The sequence below is a fragment of the Momordica charantia genome (assembly GCF_013281855.1).
Source record: "Momordica charantia cultivar OHB3-1 chromosome 6 unlocalized genomic scaffold, Mcharantia_2.0 BLBB01000006.1, whole genome shotgun sequence".
Taxonomy (NCBI): Eukaryota; Viridiplantae; Streptophyta; class Magnoliopsida; order Cucurbitales; family Cucurbitaceae; genus Momordica; species Momordica charantia.
The window spans coordinates 21,500,448-21,512,376 of record NW_028275164.1 but is presented as its reverse complement, the minus strand read 5'-3'; positions in this window follow the sequence as shown (position 1 = coordinate 21,512,376).

Here is an 11,929-nt window from a genome sequence, read left to right as displayed (position 1 = left end):
GCAAACATCATGTTTACCATGCGCTGATACATCACTCCCGTGTTCTTGAGGCTGAAGGGCATTACTTTATAACAGTAGAGCCCTTAGTCGATCACGAACGAGGTGTTCTCTAGATCAGGGACGTGCATTTTGATCTAGTTGTACCCTATAAAGGTATCCATGAACATAAGTAGTTCATGCCTGGCAGTGGCATTGACAAGTTGATATAGTTGAGGAAGAGGGAAGCTATATTTCGGACATGCTTAGTTTAGTCTCGTGAAATCGATACAGACGTGTCATTTTTAGTTAGCTTTTTTAACTAAAACTACATTAGAGAGCCAGACAAAGTAGTGAACTTCCTTTTATAAAGTCAGCTCGTAAGAGCTTATCACCCTTCTTACTTATTACAAGACTAAACTCAGCGTCGATAGGCCAATGCTTTTGCTTTACAAGTCGGAAAGAGGTATCTTCATTAAGCCTATGTACTATTACATTCAGGTCGATCCCTAGCATATCCTCATGTGACCAGGCGAACTCATCGGCATTTGCTTGCAAGAAGTCGATAAGTTCTTTCATCGTCTCAGCCCCCAGCTTGGTGCCGATGCTGACCTACTCTTCGGTAGGGATTTCCCACAGACGGCGTCAAATGTTTGATCAGAAATCTTACCAAGACTATGAATCTCGGCTTAGGTGGAAGATGACGTGAAAGATTAGCTGGAAGTATTTCGAACAGGGAACCTACAAAATAGAAGACACCCCGACGCCCAAGTCATAAGATGGCCGAGCTATATCTGAGAGATAATATAGTATTCGAGTACCTGGGAATGAAGCAAAAGGTACCTATTTATAGACGAAGCTTCTGACAGAACCTCCAACAAAGCTCTAACAGCTCTTTAAGGTTATCAGAGATGGCAGTGTGCTGTTGTGGAAACTATCGGAAACCAAGTCCTGAGGAGTATCCGTAGATCAACTTGACCAATGAATTGGATCACTGACTAAAGAAAGAGTAAGATCAGCTCGACCGACTACTGGTTCGACTCGGGATTAACATTCAAAACATGAGGTGACGAATGTTGGCATTACTAACTCGGAGTGACTTTGTTATCATCTTATCAGGACTTGTCACTTGTCACGTGTTAGGTGAGAATTCACCTCCAACAAGGCTAAATTTTAGAAACAACAAAAAGTAGTTTTGTTTTCGCTATTTCCGATTCTTAGTCTCATGTTATGTAATAAAAATGTATAATTATAAGCAAAACGGCTATATTGTGTTGGTGTAGGTGCACGTGTCTAACCTCCTTAGGATGTCGAGTTCGATTCTAATTAGTTACAAGTAGTTTTAGTTATTATTATTATTATTATTATTATTATTATTATTATATTAATTTTATATTTTTTAATAAAATATTTTTCTTTTTTTAAATTAAAAATATTTTTAAATTTATTCTTTATTTAAGTCTAATAATCTAGACGAATATATTAATAATATATATTATATATTATATTTTTTTAATGAATTATATTTCTCGAGTATATGTTATATATTTGTTATATCTTTCATATTATATCTACTAAATTTTATTTTAACTAAAAATAAAAAAACCAATATTTGTTCAGATATATATCCCTGATCAAAATGTCATAAGTTCAAATCCCCACCCCAATAATTGTTTGTACTAAAAGAACAAAAAATAAAAACAAAAAAAGTAAATAATTATCAAACATATTTTTGTTTCTATTTCTTTTTTTCCAAGAAACAAGGAATAGAAATGGTAACCTAATGTATTTTTGTTTCTAATTCTAAAAAAATAGAAACGGGAAATATGAAACGAAAACGTTATGGGCCCTTAATTAAATCTAATGTTACGATTAGCAATAAATATGAAATTTAACTCTATCAACCAAAAGTATTTATCAAGTAATAAATTCAAAAAGTAGAAATTAATACTCATGATAAATTCAAGCAATTAATTTCATACAATTAATTGCAAAAATTAAATAAGAGAATCTTAGAAAAAATGACATTCATAATTTATAATGGTCGGATAAAACACAGCTCACTCCACTTCTCAAGTACCTTTTGGGTATTCTACTAAGAATGCGACTCTTTTGCACGACTTAGAGTTTATATGCAACAACACTCTTTTTTCAAGAGCGGAAACAAACCTGATTTTTTTCACAATTCATAAGCAACCCATTACAACATTTTTATTTTTTTTTTGTAAGAACAAGAACAAACATGTGAAAATATAGAGAGAAAAGATTGAACTTAAATAATAATAAAAAGGATAATTCACCCTCAAGGACTAATAATAATAAAGATAATGGACTAATCATAATAATGATAATAAAATTTATGCTAACATCCCTGAAAAACTCACGATGCTACAACGATAAGCATTGAGAGTTTGTCAGATAAAAAAGGAAAGCGCGAAGCAGAATGTGCCTTGGTAAACATATCGAAAATCTATAGAGAAGAAGGAACAAACGGCGATGTGATAAAGTCATGCTAAAGATGATGGCGAGTGACATAACAATCAATTTCAATATATTTGGTTCACTCATGAAAAACGAATTGCGTGTAATATGAATGTCACTCTAATTATCACAATATAATGAAGGGATGACGAAGATAAACGCCTATATCTTCAAGTAGCCAACGTAACCAAACAATTTCACAAGTAGTACCCAGCTTCTATAGAAGATCGAGAAGTAGCATCTTGTTTCTAGGTGACGTTATTAGGGTACTTACCTAACTCTCAAGGGACAACCGTCATTCATGTTCAAATGAAAATTTTCGCCTTGTTGAGCCTAGCCTAAGCCCACTAGAGCTCCAATGTGGATGTTGAGAACCAACATGCCCAAACACTCAGATGCGTTGTGCGCACTGCCCGCAGATATCGCTACACACGCACAGACGTACACTGCTTGCATGCGCTTGTTGCCATGTGCCAGCGAGGAACGCGCTTGTCATCTTGTTGCACTGCTTGTCTGGGTTCGTCCCTCGCAAGCGCACGCCCGCTTGGGCCTGCAAGAAGAATTAAAGAAATCTTAATTCGTAATTGTTCTATAATAAAAGCTATAAAATTCCAAAACAATCAAGACCAAGGATTTAAGCAAGAAAAAAAACCAAAATCTTTAAAGATATTTGAATTACCTGGAACCATTAGATAGATTGATCTGACATGCAAGAAATTTTGGTTTATGGTCTTCCTCAACTATGTAACCCATATCAAATATGGGTAATACTTCCTGTTTAATGGGGAACAGGAGGCTCAATAAGTATAGTGTATTGGAGACCATAACCATTTATTTGTAAGTTAATCCTAAGGTTTTTCATAATTCCCTAAGATTAATAGGTTGGTTTCTACTCAGGTCACACCACTAAAGAAAGTCATGGGTCCATAACCAAGATCACTTATATGCCCATTAAATAGCCTAAATATAATTGCTCTTTAATTTGTTACTCACGTATGAATTAATTATTAAATTAATTCCAACAATCTCCCACTTGGGTAACAATTTTCTTTAATAATTATTATATTAATTTATTCTTTAGTGCACAACTTAGTGCTATCAAAATAAAATTCTCTTTAGTCATAATCCGGTCCATCTCACATATCGATGAGGAACCAAAGCGATTTTTGTCACACGTATAGTCGCGACTAAATCTTCAATGATCACCGCACCAAATATACTCAATGACATGGATCAAGTGTGGAAGAGCAGCATGAGAATTACATGTAATGTGATCTAAACATGTCTATTCCCAACTAGTCCAACTTTATTTTCTAGAGATCAAAATTTATGTTTTCTAGTTTTATATTAAACTTCAATTAGAAAGAAAATCATTTAGAGTAACAAAATAATTCATCTTTTTTATTCTGCAAAAAAGAAAACCACATGTCTGATTTAAGAAAATACAAACTCCCACTCAACTGACATACCATAATTTTCACATATATATGAGCATTATGATCGAAAAACATTTTGTGAAGTCCTTAATAAGTGGATATGCAATGATGGAGTTGCTTTTCTTTTGACACAAAAGTATTATGAATTTTCTTTATCAACTAAAGCTTAAATATTCATACAAAAGCTCTCATTGCTGTAATATGGAAAAACAAATCTTTGTCAAAACAACCTAACGACAAAGTTTGACGACGATATTCTTAAATTTTTTGCCACATACAAAATGTTATGAACACGAACTTTAGTGGTGAAAGGGACTAAAGTGACTTTCTACCATGAGATAGTAGTATCTTTTAACCTATTAGTGAATATAGCCTCAAATGTGGATCTAGATGACAACTCAAATAATCAAAATCAAATAATCTTATAATCTCTAATTATTATGATTTTGATGAGTGAGCATGTAACATTTTTTGTTAAGCACCATATAACTCTTTAGATCTAATTAAGAGTTATCAAGAATTGCCTTTCATTCTTGATATGAATACTACAGTTGAAACATATAGACTTTAAGCATGAACTTTTTTTTTTTTTTACTTTATTACTCGAGGGACCTCTATTGAAACTGAGTTTATCTCCACTAGTGATTTCAATATCCCCTAGTGCGAAAATCTTTATACTAAAGAACTTGCAATACCTTTGAACATAGCTCTTTTGTGAATTCTCAATGTTATTTGAGATTGATCTTACAATATTATTTCACAATATAAAAGAGATATGTTCATGCAAGTTTTCATCCTCTAACAAGGCCTTTATTATGTCGCGGACATATTACACTGTAAATAAATTTACTCCCACTAAACCTATAATTCATAATTATTACTCTTATTACCTTCCGATATTACATGTGATAATATCAATATGTAATGAAAATTATCAAATTACAGATAAAATTTCCTCATTGAGATCATATATGAATGTAAACCTTTTGAAACTTTGTGTTACTGGATCAAAAGTCTCCAAAATATACAAGTTTATTGATTTCATAAATTATACAAGAAGCCAATCTCTATATTCATCTGGCACAACTCAAAAAAGTTACAGGTATTGTAATTTACTTGAAAGAACTTTTCAAGAAGCCATAGAAAAGATCTCTAAAAATTAATGTCAATCTTAAGAATTGAAACCATAACAACTAGATTAGTATTATATTTTTTGACATTGCCTTTTAAAAACAATATTTATTGTTTGTTGTTTCAACATATTTTATGAGATTAATTTTTTCTTTTAAGAGATAAGACTTTGTTTGACTTAGAAGATAATCTTTATGATTAAACTTAAAATCTTTGTAATCATATTTCTCCTATCTCTTCTAATTACTTTAATGACATTTTTAATGATTTTGAGTTTGTTTTACTAAAATGAGGAGAATCTTTATTGTTTACTAACGTTGTTATAAAAAGAAAATAACCAAATTTCCGTTAAATACAATTTTATTTACTTTATCTTCCCCAAACTCAACATCCTTAAGAAACATTAAGATTTCATCCATATTAACTTAAAAGTGGGAATTAACTACATAAATTATATGAAAACAAGTAGTGTATCTAGTGCCAACTAAAAATCATCCAAACCAAAGTTTTGCGTTACTTTGAATTGCAAGTAACTTGAGTTGTTAAATTTATTTGGTACACCACTTAAACCTTTTGTAACAATCTTTAGTGCTTTCTCCAAATAGACTGAGGGAAAAGAAGAATGATTTGTCATACTTCTTACTACACATTTTTTTAGCTTTGAATCATTTTATTTGCAACATACATCTCAGGTTTACTTGAAAATATATATTACTTATTAGCTCTATTAATCCTTAAAGGAGTTAGCAAATGTCCTAGACCTTATCTCCCCAATCTATCATATTTATAATGATTTTATTCGCTACGAATTGTTATGAATGAATTTTAAGATATCCAGGAATAAAGACCTCTTCTAATTCAAATATTTGGTGTCCTTAACGAGAGTAAATTTCTTAGAACTTTATGCAATGTTATTAAACATTTAAATAAGCAATACTGAATTAATAGGCTATAAATGATTGTTCTAAAATACTAAAGCTCTCAATAGCACCTAATTTGACAATTCTAGTTCCTTGATCGTTCCTAATACAGACTTGAATGTCTATTTAATCTTTAGAACCAACAAGTAATGAATAGAAACACTAAAGTCTATTCAACACATATGATAAATTTTCATATGCAAGTCTAGCTTGTTAAATACCAAAGTGAGAAGCCATAGTTTCTTTATACCTTATGTGGCGACATATTTGGAACGTTCCTAAAAATATCAAGAGAAGTCATAAGCTTGATTCTTTTGTGATTTAGGTGAACATATGTTCCAAATAAACCTTAGTAACAACTTTAATTTCTTTCTTTATGGAAATAATTAATTAATGAGTATGTTTCGTATTTTCTTAACTCATTTTCTTAAAACTTATCGTCAGAAATTAGGTTATTAAGAGTTCGATATCTACCCGTATAACTATCATAACCCAATGTATACTGAATGTATAATGTCTCAAATGAGCATCAAATGCATAAGTAAATGCTTGAATATTTTAAATTTTGTGTATTTGATCTTTTACTAGTGTACTTACTGGTGCTCCTTTATTCTTTATTAGGACATAATCAACAAAAAATTAAATGTCTATTTCTTGTGTTCTTTTCATAACAATTCTTATCGAACTTTCCTATTTATTTCCTCATTAAACATAATCCCCTTCAATGTTGCAAAATATTATCATAAAACTTAATTAAGGGTACTCCGACTTTTAAGATCCCAATTAAACCTTAGAGGGATATAGCTTTGCATAAGTATAGGTGTTTCTTTTCTTTATCACAAGTTAAAGAATTCATGCCAACTTGAATAAAAATTATTCTTAAATTCATAAAAAGGAATAAAATAATATTTAACAATAACTCAATCAATAATAAAACATGTTTGAAATTAACCTTAAGTATTTATAAAAAAAAATTATATTTAAACTTAATGAGGACAACAAGATACCCATCACAACATTGATAACCTTCTTTTGGGTCGACAATATCAACTTGCAAGTGGTACTCTCAATGTGGTGATTAAACATTGATAACCAATCCTGTTTAGTGAAAGTTTTCCTTTGAGCTGATAATCACACACATGGATAACTTTATATTATCCATATTTATCACTATCTAACTATAAGTGAACTTGTCACTTGGCCAAACTGAAGTCTTCCTTCGAGCCGACTACAGACTGCATAAATACACAGACCCACAAATATCTAATAATTTTGAAAGATATCAATATCAGAAATCAAAGGCTACTTTGGTAGCATGATTCATCAAAACACCAAGCAAAAGAATCAGAAAATTATGCAACATATATAACTTGAAATATTATTAATTTTATCTTTATGAAAATAAAACTACCCAAATTATTTTCAAAATTAATAATAATATCTTTATATGCATAATTTAATAATGGGAAAAGTCCTCTAAACAATTTATAAATCAAGGAAGAAAAACAAAAATGGATTTCCCAGAAGAAATTTTATTGATATTTCAACTTTGTAGCGCACAATAATAAAGTATCACAATTCATTCCATAATTGCAAGTACGTGTTTGTTATTTGGCCAAATTGTGACCTTCCTTTGGGCTGATCACAATTTGCATAAACAACAATATTAAAACGTCCCAATTTATTCCTTAATTATTATTAGTCGTTTCTCTATGAAAATAAAATACCTAAGTTATTTTCAACAATTAACAATAATATTTTCAAAATCAAAACATTCATAGAAATTAAAAATTGTGTGAAGTATTGATAAACAACTAATTTACCACCATAATAATCAATCTTTAGTAAGCAAAAAATAAATTAAAATTAAACAATCCTCTATTTAAAAAAAAAAAGAAGAAGAAATTAAAAGAGACCATAAACTCAATATAAGTATTATTATTTAAAAAATAATAAAAATAATAAAACTTAAATTGTTTAGGTTGCAACATTCAAATGTGTTAGGGCGCCGACCCTAGCACACTCAACCTTCAAGGGCACTCCATATGGAGTGCCACAATTCCGTAGCGACATTGATCACTATCAGTGCTGGAAACAAAACTTTATTTATTATTAATTTTTTAATAATAAAAGTCCATAATCACAAATGTGTAAATAAGTATTGAATTGTACCAAATCGGTTATGTATAAAGAATGGAACAATTTTCAGCAATTAATAATTTTAAAATATGCAACATTGTTCAACATATATTATCAAACCAAATAATTCCAATATTATTCAAAAAAAACATGCCTAAAAGTAATTTACAAAGATCGAGTAATCATCCATGCAAAACTTGCTCGGATACCACTTATTGTAAAAATTAAAGAAATCTTAATTCACAATTATTCTAGAATAAAAGTCATAAAGTTCTACAACAATCAAGTCCAAGGATCTAAGCATATAAGAAAACCAAAATATTTATAGATATTAGAATTACTTGGAACCATTAGATAGATTGCAATAAATTATGGTCTATGGTCTTCCTCAACTATGTAGCCCGGACCAAATATGAGCAATAATCTATGTTTGATGGGGAATTGGAAGCTCAAAAACCATAGTGTATTGGGGACCATAACCATTTATTTATAAGTTAATACTAAGGTTTCTCATATAATCTCCTAAGATTCATGGGCCCATAATCAATATAACTTAGGGACAATGGCAGGAATGACCAAATTTAATAACACATGACAAATATACCTTGTAACCAATAAGGTATATATGCATAATTTTAAGGATTTAAGATTTTTACGAATAGCAAAAACAATTGACCTTAATAATAGGGATTCAACTGTATTTAATAAAAAGTAAATGAAATTAAAAAAATATCATAAATCTAATTGTTAATTAGAATTTGAAAGTAGATTTTTAAAAAGATTGATAAGACTGTATTGTGTTATATTTTGAAATTTACCCCTCTAAATTAGAAGATTTACAAATAAAAAATAAATGAAATAAAAATAATTAACTTAAATCTAATTTAAAATTGCTAATTAGAATTTGAAAGTAGATTTTAAACTAATGATAAGACTATGTTGAGGTATATTTTGAAATTTACCTATTTAGATTTATAAATAAGAGGTAAATATAAATAGGAAAAATTAACATTACCTTTATTGGTTTTTTTAAAATTAAAAAAAAAAAACAAAACAAAAGAGTTTTGAACAGAACCATGTCTCCAACAATACAACCTTCAGAACCTCCGTCGCCCAACAATCCAACCTTCACCGTCGCCCAACCCTCAGCAGCCCTTCATACACGCCGGACGCCGTCGAACGCCACCACCCCCTCAACGACGAACGATGGCCCTCACTGCTTCACGTCGTCGCGCCCCCTCCTGTCGCCACGTCATCCGCCCCTTGTTCCTTCACGCTGAACGCCGTTGCCGCTTCATTGCCCATCCCGCTGCTGCAATGCCCACCCCACACCGCTTTACCCAACCAGCAACCACGCTACCGCACCTCGCCCTCATTCCTTCACGCCGAACGCAGTCGCTCAAAATCCAACATTCACTTGATCCGTCCAAACCAGATTCGACCCTCCCGCCACAGACTAAAACCGGTCGCCGTTGCCCATTACTCTGACTGTTTGATTCAGGTAAAATCTTTGTTCTGGTTTTGCCTATAAAGCTTAATTTAAAAAGATATTTTTTGTCTTCCTAAATTTCAGGTGTATTTTTAAAAATATATAATTGTGGGACCTACTTACATGAGTGTTGTTAATAACCAAAATTCAGTAGTATATGTGTTGAACTCTAACAAACATACTATATTTAAATAAACTAAAAACTAAATAAAATCTATAGATATGGTTAAAGTTAGAGGAGGAATAACTCGACGATCAAGTGAACAATTAAAGGCTGCTTGGATAGCATGACGTCGAAGAGAAACGTGCACAGTCAACTTAGACAATGAAGAAGAGGTATAAATGCAACAGTTTATATATGACCTGTTTGTTTTTTAAAAAATCATCCTTTATCTTTATATATACATATTGAATCATGGAGAACCAAGAACCCTGAGGTAAATGACTATGCTACGAGGCCCTCCCAATTGACTTGGCACCTTTGCCTTCCTTTCACTGTCAATTGGGCTATTGGGAGAAGAAATGATGGGTTGTATTCATATACCAGTTATTCTGAGGCAAAACCAAAGAAAAATCTCGAAAGAAAATGAAGGAACTAGGTAGGAAAGTTTTGGTAAAGGCAGAGGAAGAAGCTGTCCAAGAAAAGATAAGAGTGGACACATTCCAGCTCGCTTTTTGTGGGGAAGAGGATTAAGTTGGCCCTTGCGAACAGCTTGAAAGACCTCGAAAGAGACTCCAATGTTGAAGGAGACCAGCAAAAAGAGGGGTGGGGGAGACTTCTAAGGTAAAACAAAACTGACTAAACTTGACCCTAAAAGAAATTTAGGTTGTAAGGAACCTACCAAGAATGTAAGAACTCAATGTATGTGTGTTGAATAGTAACATTTAAAAATTATATTCACTAAGCTAATTCTACTTTATGTTTCAGGGAAAAGGAAAGTATCTCAAGATAGTTGAGGACGAGCGCTTTGTTAGTGAGGTAATTATTGGGATATACATGTTCTAGCTTTATTTTTACGATAGTCAATAAATCTATTGACTTTCGTATTTTGTTCATGAATTGATATATACATCTGTTGACTTTAATGTTTTGTTAATTGTTGAATTATTAGTACATACATATATAGACGTTTTAATTATTGGGATATACATATACTAGTTTTATATTTATGATATTTTAGTTGTACAACAGTAAACAGATGTATTCAGTTATTACTTTTTGGTTGTTTCTTGAATTGATATATACATCTATTAACTTTCATGTTTTTGTTAATTGTTGAATTATTAGTATATACATATATAGACGTTTTAATTTTGATGATTGAGTTGCATGGTGATATATATGTGAATAGTATTCTAATTTTGGTTTTTATCAATTGGTATATACATTTACTGACCTTATGATTTTGATAATTCTTCTAATATAAGATGATACAAAATCTAATGAAGATAATCAAATTGTGAGATGGGGACTGTGGAACATTGTTAATACGTGTAAATTAACTTAATTTCCTAATAAAATAATTAAAATAATTAGGATAAAATCCCTTGAAGGTAGGGAACATAATTTGAATTGAACACCAAGTTTGTTGGGTTAGTACTTGTAAATCCTAAAAAACATAGACAAGGCGGTGAAAAAAACTAAAAAATGTAAAATTCTAAATATATCTTTGGGTCATTTTTGTAAAATAATAAACAAATGGATATTTTCTTAAGTGAGTGGCCAAATTTAGCCACTTACTTAAATTTTCTTATAACTTATACGTCCATTAAATAATCCAAATATAATTTGTTATCCACGTATGAATTAATTATTAAATTAATTCCACGTCTCATCTTGCACCAACTATGAGTGTGCCACCTGACCCACTCGACCTTGACCCTCCTAGATATCGTGGATCTAAAACAACCATACCATATCTTATGAGAGAGTCACCAAGTGGGGGAGCGGGAGATCAAACAACATGTGGTGTTAGGAGGGAGGGAGGATCGACATAATAACGATCTTTTAGGAAGAAAAATAGAGAGGAAAGAAAAGGCGAGAAGGAGAAGGAAAGAGAGAGAAAACCACGCTTTATTTGTCTAAATGGAAGTCGGTGGTCAATGTAATCTACAAAGAAATGGATAGCTACAAGTTTTTGCTAGAAAATAAGAGAGAGGAAGGAGAAGGGAAGAAACAGGAAAGGGAAAGGGAAAATAAAAACAAAAACAAAAACAGAAGACAAAAAGAATAGAAAATTAATTAAAAAATTACGTATGCTGTTAGTAGAGTAACAAATGGATGATGTGGTATTTTCTAAGATGAATGAAGTATTACATGTAATTTTAAATTTTTTTAGACAATTTAATTTTAAATT